The sequence below is a fragment of the Micropterus salmoides genome, unplaced genomic scaffold (assembly GCF_014851395.1).
Source record: "Micropterus salmoides isolate LMB-PRFRI ecotype aquatic unplaced genomic scaffold, ASM1485139v1 Ms_hic_scaffold_13, whole genome shotgun sequence".
In the NCBI taxonomy this organism is placed as follows: Eukaryota; Metazoa; Chordata; class Actinopteri; order Centrarchiformes; family Centrarchidae; genus Micropterus; species Micropterus salmoides.
Window position 1 is genome coordinate 17,303,927 of NW_024040374.1, and position 17,629 is coordinate 17,321,555.

A 17,629-nucleotide genomic window follows, 5' to 3' on the forward strand; every position below is an offset into this window, starting at 1 on the left:
ACTGTTATGTGCTTTTTTGAATGCAAAAACATCTTGTGAAAAAACTGACTGTTTTGTTGTGTTTAGTTGTATAATTATTTATACATTTGTGGTAAAGAAATTACTTGTTATTGTCAATGTTCTTGTTGATTATCATCAGAAGAGAAATAAACCCAAAGCAAAAAATATATAATAATTAAAATACCTTTTAAAACAGTAATTTGCTCTGAAACCTACACTCAAACTGAAATTAAAATAAAAATGTTTTTTTTGTAGTTCCACCCACTACCGGTTCCCCACCTAACTGTTTTGCCGTTTCCCACTTCTTAGTCTGATATTGTATTTCAAGCCATTCACGAAGGCCTGGGTCACAATATGTGCACGAGCTGCTTGTGTGACAGAAGGAAATGTAAATACCTTATTTTATCATGAGGAAATTACTTGTCAGGTGTTCAGACCAAAGTAAATCATAGAAATTGAAAGAGGGAAATGGAATGGAGAGGAACTTCCAAGTGAAGTTCATATGTGCGTAATTTTAGTGTTCCTATGTGTGATTACTTTTTTCCACCACCCAGACATTAGTCATGTAGCGAGAGCATGATCCTTCAGCTTGTGTGGAATATTTTGTTAAGGTTGGCCAATGTGCTCCTATATAGAAGAACCAGCTACAAAATGTTTACAGCAATGCGTTATTAGTTATTATTTGATTCTGAATAAATTTACCATGCCATTATATTAATTAACACGAGGAAACATTGCTTTCACCATATCACCAGTCCTAATTGTTGGCCTCTAAATTGATGAAGTGACAGCAGTTACACATGTTTACATGATAAACCAGGGGTGGGTGATAAGTAGTAGTAGTAGTATTAGTGTGCAGTGACAGGAAAAGTAAGTACAGGCAGTCACTGCTGATACTACTCAGCCAGACAGTCAATTAAGTTCAGAAAGCTTTTGTTTGTTAGTTCAATAAAGCTGTTAAGTCTATGGAAAAGACAACATTTAAGCTATATTGTTAAATCAGAATAAAAGACAATAACGATAACAATATTATATCTACATACCTCCCAGTTCTAAATAGATCTGTTGCTTTATTATTGCTGTATTATACTACTTCACCAATCACTGGCAATCATGGCTGTACTCAGCCATAAATTGTGCCCCATGGAGGTCACATAATAACAGTAATGATGCACTGGTAATTTGGATAAGTTGTAGTTGCCCCTTTCCAGACTATTCTGTCTGGATTTATGTCAGGGACTCAAGAGCCTGTAAAAAACCTCCACACTGTGGAGCTTTTTCTGAAACCCAAGTGAGCCTTGTTGACTCTAACTGAACAACAACCCACTGACATGGAGTCACGTAATGAACCAGGCGTGGGGACGTTGCACTGCAACAAGTCAGCCTACATTCTCAGCTCATTCTCACACTGCATGCAACTATGCTACTGTGGCACTGACCAAACACTGTTATCAACTATTAACGTTATCATTACAGTCAGCCAGGACTGCTGTGAAAGCTAGCTAGTAAGCTAGCTGCATTTTGTGTTAAAATTGGACTTTAAGTTAAAAGCGTTAACGTTAGGAGGAGGATATATTTATTGAGCTACTTCACAGTAACTTCCTATAACGTTAACAGCTTTGTCAATGCAGTGTCTCGTAGCCATAAAAAAAATTAATCCTTCGACAACAATAAACCAACATACTTCGATTAATTCATTACATGGCTAACTTACATACACTTTTGCTTTAACTTAACGTTAACTTACAGAACAAGATCATGCACAATCAAACAGTAACGTTATTTAACGTAACAGTTACCTTTCCCGGCTGTTTTGCTCATTGTCTTGGTGTAATCCTTAATTGCATTCCTCGCAATTCAACCAACTGGTGAAAAAAATACACGATAACCAAGTCGGAGCGTTTTTTCTCCTTTGATTAGATCAAGACCGACTTGTAATCAACCAGTCTAACAACGGTTGAGTCTCAGACTAGACAAAGCTCCCAGTTGAGTCAGTCTGAAGATTTCAAACGGGGTGGAGAAAAAATAAAAACGAACCGCCAAAAAATGTAGTCTACTTACACTCTTAACGCTATATTAAATAAAGAAGAGCCGTCCGCGGAGATAAAATAGGCTCAAAAGTCCACTCTTTCCTCACAGACTGTGTGATTTCACACCGGCTAACCAGCTAGCCTGTCGCTACTTCCTTTCTCTTGCCTAAATAACAGAAGCAGTCTGAGCAGTGTAGGAAAAAAAAGTTGAGGAAAAAGGCACAACCAGATTCAATGAAGGCACACTGTTGCTCTGAGACATGCATTAAATAACAGCGCCCTCTGTAGGATAACGGCGGTGGTACTACACGGCTGCACTAAGGCTCTGGCGTCAACAACACTGCTAAACTACCAGCAGAGGTGATGTCCACAGACTTTTTATTATTTAGATTTAGATATTAAGTAGAAAAACCTCTTTACAGTAGACACACAGAGACTCATGAGCTTATGAGCAGTATTCTGCCACCAGCCATTGGTTTCAGTTGAAAATTCTGTTGCCATAGCAACCATGACTGGCACAGTTCCATGGCAGTTTAAGTGACATTGTTAACATCCACCATTTTGTCAGATCTGTGGCCAAGCTAATATTGACATGCATCTTTTATCCTCTGCTCAAATGCCATTGATGCAGCAACATGAAAGTACATTTTTGTTAATTATAGCTGTTTTGTGATTGTTGCTTTGTCAGATAATGTTACTGCCAACTAAGCTAAATGTCTGAGGCTAATGTGTTGCTAATACAACATTATAAGTTTGTGGTTCTTAAGCTTTTTCACATGAAGGACCACTAAACTGACACAAATTAGACCAGACTCCCATCTGTTTGTTTTTTTTTACAGAAAATGTATGAAACCCCCAAGTGACGTGACATGCAATTTTGATGTCCAAACCCCTTTATGAAGTCAAAATAAGGAAATGTTTTATAAAAAGCACATTTATTGAATCTATTAATCTCTGTTTATGAAATGATATGAACATATATTGAGGGTCTTACAAAGTGTAGGAATTATTAGACATTATAGTCACAAAATGTCATACCGGATAACTGTCCAGACCTCAGGCTGAAATGCAAAAAGCTAAACAAACTGTAAAAAATCTAAAAACTCTAACATCTCTCCCACAGGCATTATTGTTTGAGTGTTGACAACAATACATTTAAATATTACAAAGAAAATGACATCCAGTTGATTGTTGTGCTTTGGAGCATTCTGTCCCAAAACTGGCATTCAGCCAAATTCATCTGGGATAACAAGGAAACTGGAGCAATTTTGGGGGGATTTTTATTTTGAGACGATATCAGACAGCATGTCACACAATCAAGAAGACCCTGAAGCACCCCCAAATAATGGTGAAAGGTAAGTATGTCTTAAAATGTAAAAAATGTGTTTAACTTACCCTTTTTACTCACTAGCACACTATATAGTAAAATCCTGTGTCATATGGGATAACGCCAAAAAAACATATATAATGTTGATTTTATGCAAATATGTTTATTTAGCAAGAATTTACATAGTTGAAGAACAAGGTCACAGATTTCTGTAGGTAGCCAAAACTACTGCATGATTAAGATTCAGACTGAGTTTTGTCATACTGGATAACAATTTTGTCACATAGGATATTTTCTGCTATTCCATAATGTCAACAGTTATCTTGGATGACATGTGTTTGCCAATATATTCTTTTTATACAGTTTTCAGCTTTAAATTGTGTAATTTACATTCAAATTGTGATATTAACATATTATTAACATTGTTTAGTTAAATATTAACAAATTATGTTATTCATAATAAGATTAAATTATAATTACATTTAATTATATCCAACCTGTCAAATTGGAAAATCTACCCCTTTAAGAGCAGGCCATCTACTCTAGTGACATCATGATGTCATTTTTAAATTTTTTTCTCTCTTCATTACATTTACATTAACTTATATAGCTGACGCTTTTGTCCAAAGCGACTTATAATTGCTTTATATTTTAGAGGTTGCACACCTCTGGAGCAACTAGGGGTTAAGTGTGTTAATCTTTTTTTCTTGTTATTTTTCATCTAGCTACCACAGACGTAATAACACAAATTAACTCCTGCAGCCAATTAGATCTCTTGATACACTTGAAAAAAGAGGAAACAATGGAGACAAAACCAACGGAGCGTAAAAAATGTGTTGTTCATGAACTGATATTAAATGATGTGATTCAAGGTACTTTAACCCAATAAGAAGGTTTTTCTTTATTAAAAATGTTGTTCAGTAACATCATTTTGTATATTTGTTGTTCAAAGAAGTGATTTGAATGATTGAAAGTTCCCCAACTTTTTAACCCTTTACATTTTGTTATGAATATTGATGTAGAGTGACTATGATCTTCAATAAAATTGTTCAAGGTACTTTTCAGCACTAAATTAAACCTGATGTTGAAAAGTTGTGCTGTTTTGATTATTTATTTATTTATTATTGTTTAAATCTATTTGTATACTTACCAAATCCGTGGAAGAAACCACACTGAGAGGGGATCTGTATTTCTTTGATGATGTATTGACTGTGATGCCAAGTACTGTAAAACATTTTCAGACATTTTGCATTTTAAATCACATTTCAGTGTTAAAATGTGGGTAAAGCACTTGAACAAGTAGGGTCTCATTTAGAGAAATCACAGTATAATGAGAAAAAATAGTTGTTTTTTTTGTCAAAAGTTTTTTTTCTGAGCTCTAAATATTGTTTACGGCCTCACTTTATATATTCATTAAGTATTATTGATTTTGTTATAATATCATAATATTTAGAAAAATCATTACCATTATCCCGTATGACATTTTGACTGGTGTTGTCACATGATTCTCGGTTAAACCACTTAAAATACATTGTTTGGAGATGAGATTTTAGTAATAAGTAAAAAAACATCCTCATAAAGATAACAACTACTTTGATGTACTGTTTTAACCTATTTGAATTTTTGATCAGTTGAAAACCTTATTTGTCACTGCCTTTTGCTGGGGACCCTTTCTCAATGACCCCTGGGGGTCCACAGACCTCACTTTGACCTCCACTGTTCTTAGTAACCGTTCACTTACTGTTTGGCTGATTGTGGCCAGTGAATTTTACTCTTTTGGACTCCTATGTGCATGTTTACTAGATTAAGTAGCCAATATTGTGTAATCCCTATGTGGACTAGATAGGTGATATTTTGTTTCTTCCTGGCATTAGTTGCAATGTACTTAATTTTACAGATAGTCTGTACTTACCAGTTTCTTAATTATTGTACTAATGTATCTTTTAAATACAACTAGTCTAACTCTTGTTCATGGTATGGTTAGTGGCATTTCATTATTTTACTGATTTGTAATCACTATCATTAAATCTGTTGTTTTCATAATTTGACCATTACATACAGTACAATCTACAAGGAACCTGTCTTCAAACTTTATTGGAAATGTTGAGCTCACTAGACATAGATGGGAAGTGTAGAAGACCTTCTTAAATATGCAAAAGTGACTTGTTATATTTGAATACATTGATTTTACATTGAGAAATTGAGAGTTCAGTGAGCTATACAGCATCTTCCTGTAGTCTCACAGTGATGCTGCATGTTTTCCTTTTGATGGAAAATGACTGTAGTACTGCTTTGTGGCCACTAGATGTTGACTGCTCAACACAATGCAAGTCAGTATCTTTAGCCTACCTCAAATACTGTAGGTTGAGACTCCAGCAAACACATTTATTTGAAATATCCTGTTTCATAAATTGCACCAATTGACCAGATAGTGTCACCATAGTAACACGCTCTATATTGTGACCACTAACCTCTCAGCCATGAGAGGATTGGAGTTAGCTTTTTTTTAATTTCAGGCTCTTTAGTTACCACCATCTAGCCATTTCTCTCTCAAATTGTACATATTTGTCATCAGATTTTTACTCAACCAGGCGTAACTGTTTCCATCATCCTCATAGTTCTGATAGTTGTAGTTGTATAACCACAACAAACAATGTAATTTAACGTCAATGAACCAAAACAGGAAGGGAGGTGGTGACATGGTGACATCCATGTTAAGGGGACCTGCGAGGTGTGTAGATAGAAATGGCTCACTCTAAGGTAATGAAAGCATAACGGTTCAAAATGTAGGTTGTTAATACACCACTGAAAACATAGCCTAGTTATGTATACTATATTGAATTTCTGTAAATAGATCCTCCTAAATATAACACACTGGAACTTTAAAGGTATGCTAATAAGTTGATAGAGGCTTTGGTTGCAATGAAAACCTCAGGCTGTCTGTGCGACATGTTTGTCCTCTCCTGATCTTACATGTCAGGTGTCTCTGTCAGCTTGTTGTGGAGTTATTCTAAATGACCTTGAATGACATAGAACAGAGGATGCGGAACTGCATGGTCTGAAACTTTAAAAGGAAACTCCAAACATCAAAGACTGTTTACAGTTGAAAGGAGCGGAAGAGCTTTGCTGACAGGTGAAAAATATTTTGTTTAGCTCTGCTACAGCATGTGAAAATAGTTGTATAAATGCTTTTGTGGCTGTAGAGGGAGCAGTGCGAAATCTAATAAATTACTTCACGTGATGTCAAACACCATGGTTTGGAAATATCTGGGAGGTGTGGAGTTAGAAAGAAGTGAGCTTATCAGAACTCTGTAGCTCCCTTCTCATCTATGCTTGAGGCTAGCGGCTCGAGGCTACGTTAGCTGCGACTAGCATAGCTCTCCCGAATCTCTAACCAAACTGTCAGCAATTGAGTGGCATTGTGGGAAATGTCTAACGCCACGTTTTTACAAGAAAGCTGAATGCATGTCATAAAAAAACGCAAAATAATTCAAAGTATAAACCTACAGACAGCAGTACAGCAGCCGTTTTCTGGGTTGTTTTAGCTTTTAACTACACGAGATGAATCTCTCACCTTTGCATCTATTTTGACAAAGACCACATTTGCAAGTGGACATGTTGAAAAGCATAATGACAACTTTTCAAATGGCAAAAAAAAAAATTCAACTGTGATAATTAACCCTGTCGTAGTCATGAATCAAGTTTAGTTTTGTTGCGTCTCACATCCATGACAATAAAGACAAGCCTAAAGAGCCATTCTGACTGTCTACTGCCCCTTTTCCACTGCATGGTACCAGCTCAACTTGCCTCGACTCTACCCGCCTTTTAGTTTTCCATCTGGGAGAAGTTGTACATATACCTGCTACCTGGTAACTTTTTTCATATCACCTCCGTTGAGGTTCCAAGCGAGCTGAGTTGAGCTGAGGTGATACTTAAATGTGACATGAAAACACAACAGACTACTGATTGGTCAGAGAGAATCGTCACTATTCACTGTATCATCATTGCACGCGCCAGACAGAGAAAGTTTAAATTTTACAACTTTCGTATGTTATTTCATCACTAAATTCACTTCTGAGTAGTTTTAAGGCGAGAAATCAACTGCTTAGATTTCGAATATTGACAGTGTTACGAAAATGCTTTTAACGTTTTCATAGTTGAGTTTTTGGATCCCTGAGGGAGCTGTTATACACAAAATAATGCTTCATACCTGCAGAAGAGAACACATGTTCTATTACAGACAGGGGCGTAGGAGCGACTCTGTATGGAGTTCCGAAAGTGCCAGAAGAATAAATAAATAATTGTGGAAATATATGGAAGAAAGAATGAATGAATAAAAGAAAAAATAAATAAATGCAGAAATATAAGAAAGAATTAATGAGAATTAATAAAAGAAGAAACAAATAAATGCCGAAATATAAGAAAGAATATGAATAAATACATACATTTGCTTTTGCCTTTTCCTTAGAAAACCTATTGTCATTGCCTTTTCGTTGCGAGCCCAACCTGTCAATCAATGTGTTTTGGCCTGCCCACTAAGTCCAACTAATCAATCATAGAAGTGTTTAAGGCAGCTTCCCTCTGCTAATTCCAGTCATGCAATTTGGCTACCAGCCTGTTGTGCTTTTTGGAGATTTTTCATGCAAATACTGGGCGGACAATGTCTTACTATGTGGTTAATTGTACTAAAAGACCCTCCAAGAAGCATGTGCTCCAGTTGGTAAGTGAAATCCTAGCATATTAATGTGTTGTTAGCAATAATTAGCAGGTATCAATACATTACATTAAGTCGCTAGCTTAGCCGTTTAACTAGCTAATTAGCCAGCTTCAAGCGAGACAAGCTGTGCTAATGATGCTCAAAAAACAATAGTGTAAGATACATGGTTAATGCCGTTTTTGAAGAGTCCTGCACAGAAATCAAAACTAATTAGTGATTGCATTTAATGTGATAAAACTTTGGAACAAAAGTAATCAGAGTTGATGGTGCACCGCATTTAGGTAACTGTTAGGTAATGATAGGTAGATAGATTTATTTTGTCACACTATAACAGGTTATATAGTGAAATTGAGTTTGTAACTCCCTTCTGCTAAGTAGCAGACAATGTACAAAGGATGAATTTGAGCTCAAGAGTCTGATCGCTACATTTTCCATTCATACCTTTACATCTTAACCAGTCTGTAATCTGCATTCGGCTTTATTAACCAAAATGAGCTGTCATCCAGGCTGTGCGTGCAGTTACACAGATCAGCCCTGGTGTCGGCGCTTGTCACAGTCACAGAGCTGGATGCAAACATTTAGAAAATCAGGCAAATGTCTAGTTTAAGGCTTTATTGTTCTACTAATACAACTGAAATCCATTGAGTGCACAACATGGCACTGGTGGCTTGCTGGAAAGCAGCCTGCGTCGATGTTGATGAAAAGGGCATTGCTTTCTTTTGATGGACATTAGCCTGTTTCTTTCACATTGGTTATATTTGTTTTATAGTGATGTCCGACCGTAAGTCCATAAACAGAATGTTGCCGGTGAAACTAATCTTGGCTTTGACTCAGCAGTTACCAGCTGTTATTTATTCAGCAAACAATAATTTCTGAGATGCACAGAGAGAGAGAAAATATGGGTGGATGAAACAGTCCTATTGGGCGTTATGCATGTCGCACAGCATCCTCTGTATGAAGGCTTACCCAGCTTCAACAGCTAGCTGCTCCCAATGTGAAAATGAATGAATCACTCACTGAGACAACCCGTTCCTCCCGAGTCATACACACGATTATGTCTTATGAACGAAACGTTCTTTGAACGACACAACACTATTTTACTGTGCTTGTAAATATCCACCGTGTGCACGGCCTGTTATGTAATAGATAACTCTCTCTGTATTTCTCTGTGGTGCCTCCGGCATTGTATCGTTGTGAACATTATGTTCATAGATGCTTTAGGAATAATCGTATTATATTGGCTGCCTGTGCTACTGCAAATCGTGGCTGGGCAGTAAGCGTGATATTTTAAAGTGATCTTATCAATACATTCATGGAGATTTAAAAAGGAAAATAATTATATTAAATAGAAATAGCTAAATTACAAATAATCAACCAGCAAAGCAAATTACATTCCCTAGAAATAACCTGTTGCCCAGTAGCTGTTTCTAACCTGATGAACAGCAGATTAATTATATTATTAAATATATTTTACTTTTACTTGAGTAGGTTTGTCATTTTTTTTTACTTTTTATGGGAGTAAATGTACTTTTCCTTGAGTAAAGGTTTTTAGTAGCTACTCTACCCACTACTAGCCAGTGGTACCAGTACTAATGCATGGTGAACATGAGACAGGCAGCAGAGATGAAAGCAATAGCAGAACAGAGCCAAAGCCAGCACTGTCCAAAGCACTAGTTTATAGTAAGATTGATAATGATATGATATTTATTTATTTATTGTATTCAAGGGCTCAACTGAGGTTATCACTGTACTTTTGAGAGTTAAAGAGCTGTTTCTAGTTTTGAAAATGTATTTTAAAGGTTAATTTAGTTATGTACTCCACTCGCATAATATTCTCAAGAATGCAGGAATAAAGGTCTCTAAAGACCCAGAGGCCCTGACAAATGCTTTGTCTGGAGAGTGGGCTGACCAGGGAAAAACTCAGGGAGTTAGTAAAAAGACTTTGTTAGTCCAATGGCATGTCATCAGAGTTTGCACTGAAGACAGTTCTGTATTCACAAACATTTGTTACAAGGAGAGTCAGGGCCAAGTGATACACAGGAAATATCAGCTCACAAGTGTAACGTTAGGATAACTAAATACATTTGTACTGTGGCTAGCTACATTAACTAGCATCTGTTCCATGATTTTTATGGTATGTAGTCAGTGGAGTTTTGTTCTAGTTATAATATACTCCATCTCTCTGACTGTGCACGTGAGTCTTAATAATAACCCCTCCTCAGTCTGTTCTCCATCTTCTCTCACTGTAAAGACCCTCTTTCAGCCACACTAATAAGTACATTCTGTTTTCAAAAGTCATTAGAAATGAGCATTTTAGTGCTTTATTTAAAGAAAATCGGGGAGCCATGCCTCCAAACTCACCTAGCATTTCAGTGTCCCCCCCCAAGTTCAAAGTTGCTTCTATGCCCCTGTGATAGCTTGGGGGGAAAACTGCTCTGTAGTCTGGTGGTGCAGCAGCTGAAAATTCTTTATCTCTTCCCAGAAGGCAGCAGAGGAGGTGGACTGTTGACAAAATTGTCTATCAGAACGAAACCAACGTGGTAGATAACGAATCTGCACCAGTGTGTTCACTGTGGCTTTACTGTAGTGATGGCAAGTTCGAGTCTTTTGACAGACTCGTTTATTCAAATCTCGTTCATTAAAGTGAACTAATCTTTTTTTGAGTCATTTCGTTCATTTCGTTCATTTGAACTAGGCTGGTTATTGTGGCGCTGCAGCCCTCTAGTGGGCGATTAAAAAAGTATAATGCACAAATTCACCTCTTGATTACTGTATATCATCATTATATAAACCCCCCTGGGCCCACAACCAAATTCAAACCATGTAAAAAACACAGAAATATGTTGTCAATATGTAATCACCACTACTCCGTCTCAATCCTTCCAATTTCACAATCTTTCCAGAGTATACAACCAGACCAGCCATATAAAGGCTTATGTATATAATTACTATCATTATCTCTAAGGTGCTCATTCATACAGTAGCCTAACGTCCCTATCCATGAGTAAAATATTAATATCAGATTTGCAGTAAATTGAAGTAATAAGCTTGATACACTATATGAATAAACACACTCTTATTAAAATTCAACCAATTTAATACTAATCTGAATCAAGCCACCAAGTTCTTAAAGAACTCCAGGACAGAGAGAGGAACAAAGAAATAAACACATGTAAATGCAGCAGTTTGGCAGTTCTGGACCCAGAATGGGCCACATCAGGTCCTGATTCTGAAGACAGAGAAACACACATGAGCACATCGCTATCAAACACTGCAGGTTGTTCACCAGTCACGAGCTATGAAACAACAGCACGGCTCTGTTGGTAAATAAAAAGGAAAAGTTTAGTTGCGTTCTCTGGCGGATCTGGATCAGCTGTTAGCTGTTTACAGGGCTAACGCTAACGTTGCTACGTGGCTGTGTTTTAATGTTTTAATGACCGGGTCTGTTTGTTTTGGAGAGGAGACGACCTCTGAGGTAATTCGGCTCCAGGTAGAATCCTGTCAGGGCTCTGAAGTGGAGCGGACCCAGAACAACTCTCATCAGCTGTTAGCTGTAATGTTAAACACTAGCAGGACTAAAGTTGCTGTACGGCTGTGTTAAAACTATAACTTGGCACAACATCACTGCGCTGTAATAACATTATGCTTTATTAAATGTCACAGAATTGTTAGGAATGTGGTTTTTGTGTTCATGTCTTTCCTTTTTTAGTCTGTTTTTGGTTCTGTGTTTCTCTGTGTAGTCTTGTTCAGTTAGTTCCTAGTCCTGTACATTAGTTAATATCTTTTGTGTTTACTCCTGGTCTTGTGTTCCCTGTTTAGTCTTGTGTATTACCTTGTTCATTTACTGGTTCTGTTTAGCTCGTACTTGTGCATTCTTGGTTATTCACCCATGACTGCTTGTCTAAGTGTTCTCTCTGTTACCCCCTGTTGTCTCTGCCTGCCTGCCTCTCTTTGTTCCTGCTGTCTCTCTGCCTCCCTCGTTAGCCTCATGTCTGTCACCTGTGTTGCTCCTGCCCTGCTCGTTATCCCTGGTATATAAGTGTGGTCTTTCTGTTCAGCCCTTGTCTGGTCATTGTTGGTGTTACTCCCTGTCAGTCGTGGCTTCAGTCGCCCAGTGTTTCATCTTTCTATTTTCTGCTCTTGGTGTTTTGGATTACCTGTGTTGGATTTTGGTTTCGTTTCTCATTTGGCTTTTTATGGACTCAGCCACTCAGTATGTAAGTGTGCTCGCTTTTTGTTTGTTAAATAAATCACCTTTTGAACCGTACCTCCTCTGCCTTGGGTCCTCCAACCTGCTCAACCCACACCCACCATAACAAAAATAGATATTAGATATAATGTCAGTCAGTTGGCTGTCAGTTACCTGACAGCCAACCTTTCACGCATGCGTGAAAATGAATGAATCACTCACTGAGACAACCCGTTCCTCCCGAGTCATACACACGATTAGGTCTTATGAACAAAACTTTCTTTGAACGACACAACACTACTTTACTGTGCTTGTAAATATCCACCGTGTGCACGGCCTGTTATGTAATAGATAACTCTCTCTGTATTTCTCTGCAAAATGCTAAAATGGGTTGCTGTAAGAGCTAAATGATAAATATACAACAAAATTGAGTGTTAAAGTGGTGCCTCCGGCATAGATTATTGCACATTGCCTGTCAGCATAGATTATTATTGCATATTTGACTAAATAGAAACAAAGATTAATATTGCACATTTGAATAAATAGTGTATTGTTTAACAAAGTTAAATAAATTCAGGTTAAATCCTTCTAAATGGGACAACTATGCCACCTGCTATTATAAAGTTGTACCTGCGTCAAGTAACGTTCAATAATGTAAAGGATTATGGATAATCCTCCAAGCAACAGAGGATTTGCTATTAGGTAAGGTGTCTGTGAATATCCATGAACTAAACAATGTTAACTAAGTTGAAAACTACATAAAGGTTGAGCTAGCCTTATTTTGTCAAATATTTAGTTCGCCATGTTTAAATGAAGTTAAGCATTAATTTTGTGTTCTCTCCAGGGTAGCTTGCTAACTTTAACACGATGCTGTTTTTCCAGACAGATTGTTGCTGCTGTTTGTCCACAAGATGATGATTCTAAACTATTGTCCTTTGTCATAAATGCAGGTATGTTGCAGTGTGTTGTTCCTAAGAGTGTAGTAGTATTTAAACATTAAGTTTATGCATTTTCTGTTATTTGCCTCTTGTATGTTGTCATGTAACCAAGTTACATAACTGTTAGCATAAAATGGAAAAATACATATAAAAACGTAACGTTTTCATGCATGTTGTTCTGTTCTCACAATTTAAGAGGGACAAATTGTGTTACTTCATTTATTTAGTTTACTTATTTATCAAATAGTGAATTTAAATCCTCTATGCGACCAATGTGTTGTTGTGTCAATGTATTGTACATTGGATTTGCCACTAGACAGAGCATGCAATATTTGTCCACATGAGATGACGATTCTACACTATTGTCCTTTGTCCTAAATGCGAGTAAATCTGCTGTTAGTACCAACCTGACGAGCTCTGAGAGATTCATTTAGACAGGTGACATACCACAGAGATCATACATGCACATTGCTACCCTAACTGTTACATGCTATAGAGATTATCATGCTGAGGTTATCTCAGAGTATAGCAGGTTTATGGCATATAGGAGGAAACTGCTTGTTCGTGTGCTTGGTCAATAATTTTAGACCCATTTTGTATTTTTTGGTGCCAGGGGAGCTGATTGCAGAATCCATCCAGAAGTGGAGCACCTGTGTCCCCCTCTACCCAATGTAAAAGTCCCAGCTTCCAGCTTGTGCACCTTGCTGCTTTGCTTAACCTTTTGTTTCTACTTTTACTCCACAATATATGAACACTACTGATTAGGTTCCCATCCATAGGTTCTATCATTATAATTACTGTTACAACACATTATTTGTAGTCATACAAAACAACTGTTAATTTTGTAACCTTTTAATATTGATGATTTCATGAATGCAAAATATGGTTTTGTGTATTGGAATTCAGACTAAATGTATTTGGAATAAAATTATATTCTTCAATGATCAGTTTACAGTAAACAGCTTTAAATGAAAATAGCATGGTGGTATTTATAAGTTAACATTCTGCTTATTTGCTAGAAAGAAAATGAAAAGCTGATGTCCAAATAAAACTAGCATATAACATTTTTTTTAGAGACAAATGTGACATTCACTGAGAAGTTACACTATGTGCAAAACAAAGAATTATCTGGACACTGAATAGTTTTGAAACCCCCAAGGAGGTGTAATTTATTGCAACCTCTGAGAAGATGAACCTATTTACAACTGGTGCATTCGATCAGCTCTGAGACCTCAGTGTGGAACAGGGGGGGAAAAAAAACAAGAACTTGAGAAATGTGAGTATCTACAGAGAACTTGCGGCACTGGGTTAGGAGCAACGACGATCAAGCAAGGGTTGACTGGAGAACCGGGGTAGAAGAATTGTTGGAGATGAGGCTGATTGCCAGCAGAGGTGCAGGTGTGGGTCGTTGGCTGGGCTCAGGAGCAGAGGGAGAGTGAGAGAAAGCGCACACACAGGGGAGGAGACACAGGGAGGCAGGCAGAATGGAGAAAACCAGGGAAAAAACAGAATCACAGACAAAAAGGGAGAAAAAGCCAGGACACTCACTGTCAGCTGGGCTGCCACCACAACAATCCAAGGTCTCTGCAGCTGTCTGGGCACCAGGTGGGATATCTGATCCACACTGTGACTATGGGAAAAAAATAAATGTGAAATAAATGCATCAGGTGTTGGAAAATATAAAGTTAACCATAAAAGATGGTTGAGGTATATGTTGACAATATGTTATGTAAATTATGAGTGAAAATAGCGATCTGATATGGGTCCGGTGCACGGGTGCACAAAAATGGCTCGAGAGCGCCCCCTAGAAATTTTCAAAACCAAAGCCATTCTCTTTGGCCTACATTCACCAAACTTGGTAGGTATATGTATCGTGTCCAGACTTAAAAATAAGCATCTTGTAGCCATACCCTAAACCCAACAGGAAGTCATTTTGGATTGAATGTGCGAGGATTTTCCATTTACACCCTCCGTATTTTAACAAACTCCTCCTAGGGATTTGATCAGATCGACTTCAAATGCGGGTTGTGCCATGCCAACACCCTTGCGATGTTAAATTGCTAAGCTTTTTTTGATTGATCAAATTGCGTGTCCATGGCATAGCGTGGAGTTCAATTTTGATGATTCGCCATGAAAAAGGAAACTGTGTAAATCGGCTGAAAATGGTCAGATCTGCCCCAAACTTCACGTTTGATAAGCGTCACGCCCTGAAGACATCTACATGCCAATATCCAGTTGTAGTGAATGTGCCACCTACTGGCAACAGGATGTGACATGTTTTATTTGTTGCGATACTGCTCCTAGCAGGATGATCCGATTTGGCTCAAAACTGTTTTCTGACGCCAGCGTCTTTTTTCAGTTCATTCCAATGGGAGCGGCGCATTTTTACTAGCTGGTAAAAATGCCAGGAGCGTGACAAGGCGCTGAGTGTCTTTTCCGCGCTGGGCGCTGAGCGTTTTTTTTCGGTCGCCGAGAGTTGAAAAAATGCTGTGCTCGTCACTGTCACTTTTTACCCGGCCATCCAATCACAATGCAGGAGGGGCGGGACAAACACCGCACCGAGCACATCCAATCTTGAACGAAACGATGTGCCTACTCGCCAAGGTGTGTCCTCGCTCATGAACCCACATACGAACAGTCTGTGCTCTCATGTTTCAGCGTTTCCATGGCAACACGTTATTTGCCATGAAACAGGAAGCTGAATTTTTAGTGGCTTAGGATGCTTGAAATCTCACAAAACTTTACCAAAACATCACAATGTGTGTGTTCTGTTGTCTGACACTGTTCAAGGGCATGTGTTTGGAAAAACAGCTCTATAGTGCCCCCTACAAGATTTAAAATTTCATACTATTACACCGTTCCTTAACGAACCCAAAACTTTCCCAGAGTTATATGTTGGAGGAGCAGCAGCTCTGTTTGGGATCCTTTGGAAACGGCGCAGGGGAAAACAAGCAGATGCACTGGTTAAAGTGCGACAGCGGGGTTTTCGCACTGCGCTCCCTTCAATCCACCTGGCGAATCTCCACACTCTAGCCAACAAAATGGACAAACTGCTTCTCCTCAACAATACTAACTCGGACTTCTGCAGATCTGCCGCCCTCAGTTTCACCGAATCCTGGCTCACCGAGCACATCCCGGACAGCGCACTTCACCTACCGGGATTTAATCTCATCCACGCGGATTGCGAAAGGGAGCTCACGGGAACAACAAGGGGAGGCGGACTCTGTTTCTACATAAACGAAGGTTGGTGCACAGATGTCACAGTGTTGGAAAAATCATGCAGCCCTCACATAGGGCCATTATTTATAATCTGTAAACCTTTTTATTCACCACGGGAGTTTTCCTCGTTTGTCCTGGTCGCTGTTTACATTCCACCTCCACCTGTGTTAGTGAGGCATTAGTACACCTGGCTAACCAGATAACTAACGCTGAGAAAAAACATCCTGACAGATTTTGTAAGCCTTTTCAGATGAAGAATAAAAAACATAGGATAACTGGGTAAAAAACCCAGTCAGATATTGAATCCAAGTGCTTACACATAGGGCCCAAATCCTTAGCCTGATGGTCTGAACTTATAGCTAAAGCGATATGGGGTACAGCTTCACCCTGCAATTTATACCATGTCATCTGTTCCTCAGTGAGTTCAACAACCGCAGCCCCGCCTTTTCCCACCAGGATACAACTAGAATTTATATCCCACTTGAGGTCAATGATTTCATTGAAAAATGCCTGCTGATAAATTTCATCCCCATCCCTATCATAGAAAAGGGTCACATGGAGCGGGTCCAAAGGAGGGGAGTAGGGGTGTAGCTTTAGGATTCAGGGTCGCCAGTCTCGATACAGGTGCTGTATTCCGCCTGCACATGCAGGATCAGTTGTCAGTAGGCCTCAATATATGTCAGCCCATATTCCTGGAGCTGTGGGAGACACATCTGCTGAGAGCAACATCTGAGAAGTTGATTGCATTATAGAGATCGAGCAGTTCACAGTATAACCATTAGGAAAAGTCACCACCAGCCCTTGAGGTCCACACAAAATGGATGCACCGCATTTGATAAGCACATCTCTTCCCATCAGATTTGCTGGGCATAAGGGAGAAGAAATATATGAGTGCATAAAAGTCTGATCCGCAACCCTGGTAGGTAGATGTCTGGTGAATGGCAGGTTTTCAGGTTGTCCCGAGAATCCAACTAATTCCACTCTTGAGGATGACAGCTGTGATTTAGGCACATCGCAGTTGATGGTGGAATAGCATGCCCCTGAGTCCACAATAAATTGGAGTTCATCGTCATTTACCCTCATATGCAGGTAGGGGTCTGCCAGACCTTCTGTGGGGTTCTCAGGCCTCTTCAGTACTGTTCCCCGTGCTCAGCCCAGTCCACTTGAGGGTTGCTGCTGTTGCATATGGCACCTGATGCTCTGAGGTGG

The 17,629-nt window shown here is 38.6% G+C and overlaps 1 protein-coding gene and 1 long non-coding RNA gene across 6 annotated transcripts in view; one reads left to right on the forward strand and one right to left on the reverse strand.

Annotated features, from left to right (window-relative positions):
• Positions 1-2,216, reverse strand: part of LOC119900690 (unconventional myosin-IXb) — a 55,266-nt gene extending 53,050 nt beyond the window's left edge. For all 5 annotated transcript variants that reach the window (XM_038715869.1, XM_038715868.1, XM_038715867.1 and 2 more), the window contains exon 1: positions 1,800-2,216. The gene's annotated coding sequence lies outside the window, so the exon portion shown is untranslated. The remainder of the gene's footprint in view (positions 1-1,799) is intronic.
• A 9,922-nt stretch (positions 2,217-12,138) lies between these two features.
• LOC119900693 lies at positions 12,139-14,176 on the forward strand. Its single transcript, XR_005444088.1, has 3 exons — positions 12,139-12,291; positions 13,146-13,213; positions 13,815-14,176. It is a non-coding gene; the product is annotated as an uncharacterized LOC119900693 (long non-coding RNA).
• The last annotated feature ends 3,453 nt before the right edge of the window (positions 14,177-17,629 follow it).